The sequence below is a fragment of the Procambarus clarkii genome, chromosome 27 (assembly GCF_040958095.1).
Source record: "Procambarus clarkii isolate CNS0578487 chromosome 27, FALCON_Pclarkii_2.0, whole genome shotgun sequence".
Lineage (NCBI taxonomy): Eukaryota > Metazoa > Arthropoda > Malacostraca > Decapoda > Cambaridae > Procambarus > Procambarus clarkii.
The window spans coordinates 21,912,653-21,925,152 of record NC_091176.1 but is presented as its reverse complement, the minus strand read 5'-3'; the positions used below and the strand labels follow the sequence as shown (position 1 = coordinate 21,925,152).

The 12,500-nt window shown below is 40.9% G+C and overlaps 1 protein-coding gene across 1 annotated transcript in view; it reads left to right on the top strand.

Annotated features, from left to right (window-relative positions):
* The first annotated feature begins 1,417 nt into the window (after positions 1-1,417).
* Positions 1,418-12,500, top strand: part of LOC123748840 (nephrin) — a 224,492-nt gene continuing 213,409 nt past the window's right edge. Inside the window, exon 1 of the mRNA XM_069332432.1 lies at positions 1,418-1,806. The gene's annotated coding sequence lies outside the window, so the exon portion shown is untranslated. The remainder of the gene's footprint in view (positions 1,807-12,500) is intronic.

Sequence of the window (12,500 nt, the reverse complement as noted above, 5' to 3'; positions counted from 1 at the left end):
AATAATCTTAAGTTTTTATCATATTACAATGCCTACAATCGCTGACTGTACTCATAAATTATGTTGTATTTGATGAGAATTATTTGAGTTTATATAATTATATATTATAATTCATTATTCAAGGAATATAATGATTCTTAATAAAAAAATAATTAGAGTACTGTAGAGATGTTTAACAACTATTATGACCTAAGCGGAGCCTCGCCCACCTCACGTTATTAATCCAATTTCCAGAAACCAAAATAGATGTTCTAATCTTATTAAATATGCTCACGGACAAAAGATGAGTTATAAACGTTGTAACTGTGAGAGGAGCGCCTGAAGGGGGGGTGGTTGACGGTGCTGTGGGAGGCGACGGGAACCTCCCTGGCTCTCCACTGTAACAGCACCAGTCATATCTCATCAAGAATCCTCAGAAAGGAAATTTGAGTGACAATTCCTCCACAAGGGTTTTTAAAATGCGTTATGCTGCGATATATTTACAAATAATAATTACAGTTTTAAATGTATGGCAGCATAATGGTTAGCTGGATATATTAACTTATGTACGCAATCTCCCTGTTGTCTTAACGCAGTAAGAATAGTAACGTTATAACCAAACATTCCGATTATTGCGGACTAAATATAATGATCATTTCAGAATTTAACTTTCTCGCACAATTGGAGAATTTTACCACGGCGGAAAGAAGATTTAGTTTCAACAAGATTATCAGTAGGAATGGGATCCCCTGGACCGCAGAAGCCGTGGTGTCGGATCCCCCGCGTCTGCTAAATTACCGTGGCAAACTCTCACAGCCATTTAAGCTTGCTATTGCTTTTAAGGAAGCTTCTGACCGCCCTTGTGTGCTTACGAGATGGTGCGTGAAGGTAAGCTGACTTTCCTGGATGTAACACTCTTAGAGACTTCAAGACAAGATTCTCCTGCGTGCGACTGGGTAGCACCTCACCTCGTCTTACATGGAACATATAATCACACACCTGTTAAGTTGTATACACACTCCTGCCCCTGAAGATGTTGATGAGAGCTTCAGTGAAACACATCCTCTTTTTTGCGACGCTCGTCAAGACCAATTAAGTTATAACATGAACTTTGGAAATTTTTCATCTTCCTTCCCAAGTGAAGAACACAAATCCAGAGAAAGTCTTGTACTTTTATAAATAACAAACTATGTATACATATATGTATTTCCACCCTTTGTTGCTGGTCTGTCACCAGATGTTTCCGAGGCGTTTATGTGTCCTTTTGTGTGTGATATGTGTCCTGCCTTCTTATCTGAGGCAATCAAGTGTCCGTCAGAGTGCGCATGCGCCGTCGCGTACTTCGTCGGGAGTTACGGAAGGAGGGGGAGAGGGATGAGGACCCGGCCCGCCTGGCCGGCTCACTCCGCCACCACTCAGTTACCCACGGGTTGTCGGTGAGTCCGGACGTGTCATGTGTTTCGTTCTCGGGGACCGCAGTAGCCTACTGCTGCCATTCTCTCGGGAGAGGCTTGATTAGGGCATCCGAGCCGTGTTCACGAAGTAGAAAGTTACAAAAAAAAGTATATATATATATGTACATATATATATGTATACATGAATGAATGTTTTTCTTGTGCGCGACTGACTGGATACTTATATTCTCTTACATTGGAAAGTTTAGGTTAAACATTCCTCAAGTGACACATAATTAAAGATAAAAACAAAGCACATTTTTTTGATGTGCTGAGGACTGAAACTTGTCAGAGTATAACTACATGAAACTTGGATAACGAACGGGTGGTACTTGTAAGTTGCTTACCAAGACCCTCGCTTGTCCATGTGAAGGTAAGACCACACATACACACACACACACACACACACACACACACACACACACACACACACACACACACACACACACACACACACACACACACACACGTTTTTTCGCTAATCATTTCCTAAATTGTAGCAAAATTTATCACTACCGCTTATCATCCTTCGCTTTCATTAGGAACTGACAAATTGTGATGATATCTCTTTAATACAGCAACAGATTAATGTTTTAACCTGTTTCTCTTTCTTAAAGCGGGTTTTAATTATTGTTTTCCGTGAGCCACTCACAAGATTGTCAGGAGAAGGCCAATAGGTACGTCAATCGGGCCTTAATCATTCTACATAAGGTTAAATTGATCCCTAAGGTAGGAGTCTATAAGGGTTGTACCATCCTAAACACTGCGGCCACACAAGGACTATCCATTATCTCACCAGAGCGAAGTATAACATCCCCCCCCCCCAAGAGTATACATTCCTGGTACACTTTGTGCTAAATTGCACCGTAGAGTATAGCTCGGTTAACAAGAGATTAATCCCACTGCTTGTGGGATTATGCCTTCCTGGTTAGAAGGACCGGTACGGCATTCGTGGGAAGTTGTCATCCCTCACGAGGACGGAGGGGAGTGAGCGGGATGGAGGATAAGATTGGATACAACAATGACAAAAATGGGCGAGAAAACAAAGGAACAAGTCAATAAAGATAGATGAGGATAAAAGGTAGAGACAGACTGACAATAAATAACCCAGTGCTGGATGGACAAGGCATAATCACACATCCTTCCATGGAGTTGAATTTCCAATAATGGCTCAACTATTCAATAGGAAATATCGAACTGAGAGAAAAAGACTGCAAGACCGTTTAATTCATCTAATGAGAATGGAAGGCTCTTAGTCTATCTTCTATCCTCTCGCCACACGAAGCCTCCGCATCCCTAGCTCAGCTGCCCTTAGGATAGTCTCAACACCAGCTTCCTCCACCACGGATAGTTGACGTTCCAAGGGAGTGGAAGGGATAGATAGATGGTGAATAGCAAGAGGGGAGATAAAATGACATCAGAATGAAATTGGATATGGAGATAGAATCACAGGAGGAGAGTAGGTGAGGTAGTGTTTAGGGTGAAGGGGAGAGTGGAGTAGTGTTTAGCGTGAAGGAGAGAGTTTGGAGTAGTGTTTAGAGTCAAGGGAAGAGGGTGGAGTAGTGTTTAGGGTGAAGGGGAGAGTGGATTAGTGTTTAGGGGGAAGGGGGAGAGGGTGGAGTAGTGTTTAGGGGGAAGGCGGAGAGGGTGGAGTAGTGTTTAGGGGGAAGGCGGAGAGGGTGGAGTAGTGTTTAGGGTGAAGGGTAGAGTTTGGAGTAGTGTTTAGGGGGAAGGGGGAGAGGGTGGAGTAGTGTTTAGGGTGAAGGGTAGAGTTTGGAGTAGTGTTTAGGGGGAAGGGGGAGAGGGTGGGGTAGTGTTTAGGGTGAAGGGGAGAGTTTGGAGTAGTGTTTAGGGGTGAAGGGTAGAGGGTGGGGAAGTATTTAGGGTGAAGGAGAGAGGGTGGAGTAGTGTTTAGGGTCAAGGGAAGAGGGTGGAGTAGTGTTTAGGGTGAAGGGGAGAGTGGAGTAGTGTTTAGGGGGAAGGGTAGAGTTTGGAGTAGTGTTTAGGGGGAAGGGGGAGAGGGTGGAGTAGTGTTTAGGGGGAAGGGGGAGAGGGTGGGGTAGTGTTTAGGGTGAAGGGGAGAGTTTGGAGTAGTGTTTAGGGTGAAGGGACACTGAGGGGCTGGTCGACGACTCTGTGAACGTTACTGACGTCACTAATCACGTAACATTCTGTCACTAATCCTTTGTTGTCATCTAGTGACATGACACACCATCAGTGTTGTCATCCAGTGACATGACACACCATCAGTGTTGTCATCCAGTGACATGACACACCATCAGCGTTGTCATCCAGTGACATGACACACCATCAGCGTTGTCATCCAGTGACATGTCACACCATCAGTGTTGTCATCCAGTGACATGACACACCATCAGTGTTGTCATCCAGTGACATGACACACCATCAGCGTTGTCATCCAGTGACATGACACACCATCAGCGTTGTCATCCAGTGACATGTCACACCATCAGTGTTGTCATCCAGTGACATGACACACCATCAGTGTTGTCAACCAGTGACATGACACACCATCAGTGTTGTCAACCAGTGACATGACACACCATCAGTGTTGTCATCCAGTGACATGACACACCATCAGCGTTGTCATCCAGTGACATGACACACCATCAGTGTTGTCATCCAGTGACATGACACACCATCAGTGTTGTCATCCAGTGACATGACACACCATCAGCGTTGTCATCCAGTGACATGACACACCATCAGCGTTGTCATCCAGTGACATGACACACCATCAGTGTTGTCATCCAGTGACATGACACACCATCAGCGTTGTCAACCAGTGACATTACACACCATCAGCGTTGTCATCCAGTGACATGACACACCATCAGCGTTGTCAACCAGTGACATGACACACCATCAGCGTTGTCAACCAGTGACATGACACACCATCAGCGTTGTCAACCAGTGACATGACACACCATCAGCGTTGTCAACCAGTGACATGACACACCATCAGCGTTGTCAACCAGTGACATGACACACCATCAGCGTTGTCATCCAGTGACATGACACACCATCAGCGTTGTCATCCAGTGACATGACACACCATCAGCGTTGTCATCCAGTGACATGACACACCATCAGCGTTGTCATCCAGTGACATGACACACCATCAGCGTTGTCATCCAGTGACATGACACACCATCAGCGTTGTCAACCAGTGACATGACACACCATCAGCGTTGTCAACCAGTGACATGACACACCATCAGCGTTGTCAACCAGTGACATGACACACCATCAGCGTTGTCAACCAGTGACATGACACACCATCAGCGTTGTCATCCAGTGACATGACACACCATCAGCGTTGTCATCCAGTGACATGACACACCATCAGCGCTGTCATCCAGTGACATGACACACCATCAGCGTTGTCATCCAGTGACATGACACACCATCAGCGTTGTCAACCAGTGACATGACACACCATCAGCGTTGTCAACCAGTGACATGACACAACATCAGCGTTGTCATCCAGTGACATGACACAACATCAGCGTTGTCATCCAGTGACATGACACAACATCAGCGTTGTCATCCAGTGACATGACACAACATCAGCGTTGTCATCCAGTGACATGACACAACATCAGCGTTGTCATCCAGTGACATGACACAACATCAGCGTTGTCAACCAGTGACATGACACACCATCACAGTTGCATGGCTCTAAAAATCTCAATACTGTCAGTTAACATCGTGTCGGGAGCCATCAACAGTTTACCTTTAGCGAGGTAAACTCTTCCCTTCCACTGTCAACCTCACAGTGCTTGACAGTGAGTGAGTGGGTGAGTGGGCGAATGCGTGAGTGGGTGAGTGCGTGAGTGCGTGACACGCTCAGAGAGCAGGTGGGTCAGTATATTACACGCATCAGCTGTGTCATACATCAACGCCACATGGTGTCGTTCGTGTCACGAACTCTCAGCACTCGACACATACCAGTGAAGAAGAATCTGACGCCTGTACCGAGAACAGCTTTAAAATGCTATTCCAAAAATCGTCAAAATATCTTCATAAATGTTTTGCGAGAAATGTCTTTTTTTTCTTAATCGTAAAGTATATAAACTTTGCAAATTATTTTTCATTCTAGCGCAAGTTTTGCGATAAAATTTGGTGTTTATTCACTGATATTTCTTCAACTTCCACTAGTATTTATCCGTTCATTTGAGATTCATCGCTTCAAAAATTTTATATCTAAGATATTTTATGTCTTAAGTTTTGGCTACCTATTGATCACAGTTGTATTCCGCCCCCCTTGTGTTAATATGTTCGTCTCACCCATATCAGTGTTGAGTTTCAGTGTTCCACCTTACAGGATCATCTACCAGATGGAGGAGTTGGAAAGGGTATTATCCTCTACCATTTGGTGATGTTAAAAAAAAAAATGGGTTTATCATTTACCAGTTGTCGGAGTTCGAAAACTGTATCATACTCTCCCGGCTGTTGATATTAGAAAAGGTGCTATCATCTCTCAGTTGCTGGTGTTCGGAAAGGGATATCATCTTCCGTTGTTTCAACTTGAAGAACGTGTCAATACTCAACAAGTTCCTGGAGATCAAAAGGGTGTTATCCTCTACTATTTGTTGATGTTCGAAAAAAGTGGCAATCAACCGGTTAATGTCTTTCGAGATTACTAAAGTTTGTAGTTCTACAATCACAATGATGCCGTATTAGTGCTGAAGTTAGAGAAAGACATGGAATATTGTAAGCTTCAATTATTATAATCGGTGAGACTGGTACTTGTGAAAATTTACAGAACGAGAAAATTACTTGTTCAAAAGTTACTTTACTATGCATTGTAAGGAAAAAACATTTTTTTGTACATATTTATAAATCAAGGACAAAGTAAATTAAGACATTACTCAAAATTAAACTCAATTATCAATGTGCAACCATTTATGAATTTAGTTTTGCAATTTGAATTTAATTGATAAGTTATTGAGTTTAAAGATAAGAAAGTTAGTTTACACAAACTTACAGTATACTATTTATCAACGAGAAAGTCGTAATAAGAGTACAGCAGGTAAACATCATAGATATATACTGAATAACTACGATATTTGCAATATTTTTGCTTAAGGATATCAATAGCAACTTTAACATCAACATAAACATTACAAAATCGACTATAAGTTTTGATGAAATTATTGATGTTGTAATTCCATAGGCCTATAAATACTTCGACAATTTATTTCTCACAACTCCTTAGAAATTTTCTAAAATTTTCAAAATGTACAAATTTAATACATAAAATAATATGCACGTTAATTAATAACAAACACATATACACGAAAACAAATTAATAATGCACTACTGCACGTATTAATTATAAGATGTACATAAATAATGCACTTATGTACGTATTAATTATAAACACTTATTATATTTAGCAGATTATGCTATATTTTAACATTGATATATATTTAAATAAAAACTGATTTCAAATTACCTTTGGGAATAATTATAAATAATAGTGTAAAAACAAATTGTTATGACAAGAACAATATTGAGAAAATCAATAGGAGCCATGAAAAGGATTCGAACCTGTACACTGGGTGCTCCCAAGCACACACCTTAAACCACTGGCTCCACGACATGCTCTAAAGCAATGCAACGTGAGCTTCAACTGAATCTTCTAGGGGTCCTGAGTCTTTCAATGAAATCAAAGTCAAGGTTTCACACATTTGCCCCTCCCCATTACACTCCGGCAGTGGTATAGGACTTCTAGCCCAAAACGTTTCACTTCAAAGGAAAAAAGATATCACAATAGCGTGTTATATTAGTGATACATCACGTTATCCTCATTTCTTTCTCCATGCGAACAAAATTATCAACGTAATACAACCATAAAATCAGATTATTTCACAAATTCAAAATTTTGTAATCATATAGGTTTATAAATTAATAATCGAGTTAGTTTACCAAAAATTACAGTACAATATATATCCAAAAGAAATTCGTTATTACAATATGTATTCGTTATAATTATAGGCTGTATATTATAAAATCTAGATTTAGATTTTGAACTGTATATGTCAGTGATTTATAACAATAGTATTATTTATTGCCAGGAGAGCAGAGAACATTCATTATTCTTGCATGATGTTCACGACATGATGTTGGAACATGTTGTTCACGACATGATGTTGGAACATGTTGTAAACGACATGATCTTGGAACATGATTCTGACATGTGAAGCCCTACATTAAGAGGAAGAAACATGAAGGTAGCGAGAACATGAAGGTAGCGAGAACATGAAGATAGTGAGAACATGAAGGTAGCGAGAACATGAAGGTAGCGAGAACATGAAGGTAGCGAGAACATGAAGGTAATGAGAACATGAAGGTAGAGAGAACATGAAGGTAGCGAGAACATGAAGGTAGCGAGAACATGAAGGTAGGGAGAACATGAAGGTAGTGAGAACAGAACATCAACTACACAAACTTGGAACATATTCACACAACACAAATACGCGTGACATTCCTCCCAGCGACTATATGAAGGCTCTCGCTCACCGCTCCACCGTCACCCACTAACTAACCTGAGGAGATAATGTAGCATTAAGGTATATTCATCATTAAAACTAACGATTATTCATCAAATCAACGAGTTTCTAGGGACAGGTTTCAGATGAGCTGTTGCACGATAGCAGTTCGTATCTCCCATCTACATTGTACCGTTCCTAATCAACCTGGTGTAAGTTAACTGGCAATATGCAGATGAGGAAAATAGACAAAAATGCAATAAAGACAAGATGAAGAAAGGAGAAACAAGAGAGAAGAAAAAAATCCCTAGCTATACACGGACAATTTTATGAGACGAAAGGCAAAATAATAATTATAACCAATGATAGATAACAGAATAACTGAAGGGAGAACAAACAGGAAAATACATTAATAACACGAAAGGGGGAGATACAAAGGGTGAAATGGAGGGAAATAGAGAAGGATCCGATCATAGAGGAAATAGATTAAATGACAGAAGAGGAAATTATTCTGATATCAAACAACGGATGATAAAGGGGAAGGGGGAATGGGAATGAAAGGAGGAGACAGGGCAGGAATAAGAAAGGGAAGAAGCAATATAATTACCGTTGTGGGGAACACGATGATACGCTAATACATATTCGCTTATTCGTCGAGGTTTTCCCACAAGGTCAGATTACTGACCCACACGATGCCGGCCACAACAGTTGCCTAACTCCTGCCCACCAATTTACTGCCAGTTGAACGGAGGCATGAGGTGGAAAGAACGTGCTCAGTCATTTCTGTCCCCCATATGGGGATCGAACCCGGGAGCCTCGCTTGTGAGTCGATAACGTATAGCACCCTACTACAGGTTAACAGCCTTACAGACGATGACCCCGGTCATCAGGTGAAAACTCCACACCCCAGAAGGATTCGAACCCAGACAGCCAGGAGTACTATGCATCTTGCCGTACCTGGTACTTTAACCACTAGACCACACACGTGGCCCCACCTAGTGAGGTGATTCGATGACATATCTATGCCTAGGTTGACCACCGAGCGCTGTCGGATCTTGGATAAATAGTCTCACGACTACCAAGAGTTTTGTTCAGTCGTGTGGTCTAGTGGCTGAGGTACCAGGTATGCCAAGGTGCATAGTGCTACTGGCTGTCTGGGTTCGAATCCTTCTGGGGTGTGGAGTTTTCAGTTGCATATTTGGCTTTGGGCCATTCAAGTTTGTTCGCATATATATATATATATATATATATATATATATATATATATATATATATATATATATATATATATATATATATATCTACATATATATATATATATATATATATATATATATATATATATATATATATATATATATATATATATATATATATATATATATATATATATATTAGAGACTTTAGCGCATTTTATTAATTTATAATTTAAATAATGCATTAATTGACGTGTCAATGACGACAGAGGCAGATGAATTAGTGATTAGCTTATTACGAGGCAGTAATATATTACCCGAATGATTGTCTCATTAATTTCAAAATAAATAAGTACATTTTTAATAACCTAATACATTATTAATAATTATCAATAGTGAATAAATAATTTGTTGCACGATAATTGTAATACCGAGCTAAATCTCGGTATTATAATTGAGTAGCGAGTAAATTATTGAGAAAATATTATGCCAATACAAGACGAACTTGCAAATGCCTTTTTGTTTTTGGGACTACATTACTCATCTATATTACTCAACTTTGCAGGGTGAATCATCTGGGGTACGGAATGAACATAGGCTGGTCGGGGTAGCCTTTATTGGTCCTATTAAGAGGTCGGGATTAATAGTGATCTCCCCTTCAAGCAAATCGTCATTTCTCTACCACAGACGTGGCCATACATTTACAATGCTAACCAACATATGTACATTTTTTTCTGTCCTTTATTGATAGGGTTATAGATATCTGTTAGACATATAGTGCAGTGATTTATTGAACAATTTACCACATAAGGTGATTGCAACGCTTTTAAAACGTTGGTCTAACCTAAACACACACACACACACACACACACACACACACACACACACACACACACACACCACCTTTTTAGGGGCCTCGTAGCCTGGTGGATAGCGCGCAGGATTCGTAATTCTGTGGCGCGGGTTCGATTCCCGCACGAGGCAGAAACAAATGGGCAAAGTTTCTTTCATCCTGAATGCCCCTGTTACCTAGCAGTAAATAGGTACCTGGGAGTTAGTCAGCTGTCACGGGCTGCTTCCTGGGGTGTGTGTGTGTGGTGTGGGAAAAAAAAAAAAAAAAAAAAAAAAAGTAGTTAGTGTAGTTAGTAAAGCTCAACCCCCGCAAACACAACTAGGTGAATACAACTAGATGAATACACACACACACACTCAAACAGTTGAGAGGCGGGACCAAAGAGCCAAAGCTTAACCCCCGCAAGCACAAATAGGTGAGTACACACACACACTCACACCCACACCCACACACACACACACACACACACACACACACACACACACACACACACACACATATATATATATATATATATATATATATATATATATATATATATATATATATATATATACATATATACATATACATCTATGTTAAAAGGCGCCTGGGCGAGTACCATATATTCACTGGAAAACGATGAACCATTTTCATCATTGGGGACAAGGTGAGTGAAAGATGAAAGGGGAAGAGGGGAAATGTTAGAAGCGAAGGAAGGAGAGGGAGACAGATGGAGAGGGGAGAAGAACGGGGGGGGGGGGTTGTGAGATGTGTGAGAGAATGGGAAATTGGGAGAAAGAGTGAAAAGGGGAAGAGAAGGGGGAGACTGGGAGAGAGAAGGTAGAGAGGGAAGGAGAGGGGGAAGAGAAGAGGAGAGGGGAGAAAGGGGAAATTTGAAGAGAAAGTTAAAGAAGGGAGATGTAAAGAAAAGGGCAACAGAGAAGAGATATGAGTGAGGGAGAGATTGGGAGAGAGAGGAGTAGGTGGGGGAAGGAGGGCAATAATGACCTGGGTTGAGATGTAAATCTTAGATTAGACGACAATCCATCTTAGATTAGGGATGGATTAGACGTTGAGATGTAAGTCTCGTCCTAATCACACACTCAGACCTTGACAAAGCACTCAGGAGAGTGCGAAAGACTTGGTGTAAATTCCTTACATAAATTTCACAAATATACAAGTGTAGATTCTTAACCAATGATCTGGGTGCTGGTAAATGTGATGGGATATACCCTCTCCTAGAATTTATAAATTTATATGTCTGTGTTGATCAAAGGTTGGAGGCCCGAGTCTTGGGGGCTAGCCTTATTAAACTATGCACAGTGACTGGTCTGTATGGAGGGTCTGTCATAGGCGAGTGGGGGTTGGTATCATTGCCCCATGTTAAGGGAAATCGTTCAGCTCTCCTGCCGACCCGTATGAAGTCCGTGTAGATGAAATTTTAGGTCCCTTCGTGCTGAACGCGTGTTCTGAGGGCAGAGCTGCGTGCCGGGGGCTCGAGTAAATAAAATAACATGAACTTTAGGGACAGATCTGAGCGCCACTCAACCCACTCATCAGAAAATCAAGGAAGTAATGAGACGTTTCGGACCGTCCTGGACCAAAATGTCTTGATAACGTTTGTTAAGCGACTAGATAATTGTCCAGAAGGGACCGAAACGTCGTCATTTCTTTATTTTCAGTACTGATAATGTGATTATAAAGGAATATATAATGTATAGATATTTGGACGAATGGATTTAAAGATATATATATATATATATATATATATATATATATATATATATATATATATATATATATATATATATATATATATATATATATATATATACGATATTGATATTGTGTTTATTAAGGGATATAATATATAGACATTTAGATGTATAGATTAAAGATATCTATAAACGTATTAGTATTAAATATGTAAAGAAAACAGAAACCCAATTCCGAATATGAAATGAAATAATAGTGACGATTTTTGCTTACTTGCGACTTGATAATGGTCCAGGCCTTGATGTCCAGGACTTGATGTCCAGGACTTGATGTCCAGGACTTAATGTCCAGGACTTGATAAGGGCCGAGGACGTCGTCACTTTCAGTCCACATCTCTGCACTGTGATGTTTCAACCTCGTTACTGTGAGTTATTCTCCTCCAACACAACAAGAACTGCAAAGTTCCAAGATATTTACACGGTGAGCGCACAGCCTCTTGTTTAGAGATCTGGGGTTTGATATTCAAGGCCTCCCCCCTACCCCCGATCGATTCCCCGAGCCAGCGCAGAGTCCTTATGGCCAAAAAGACCCGACAACACAAACGAATTCCCTGACCCCAGACGGAAGGAGATTTGAAAATGCTTTCTTAAACATTCTTTCCCCGGCCCAGTTTCCCCTTCAGCTAGACAATTTTAGAAGACATAACAGTAAAGCCGGTGTTTATGGCCGGGTCTCCCAGACTACTTTGGCACCGCTGTGATAGTCAAATTGTGTAACAGGCTGTGGCACACAGATGTTTCTG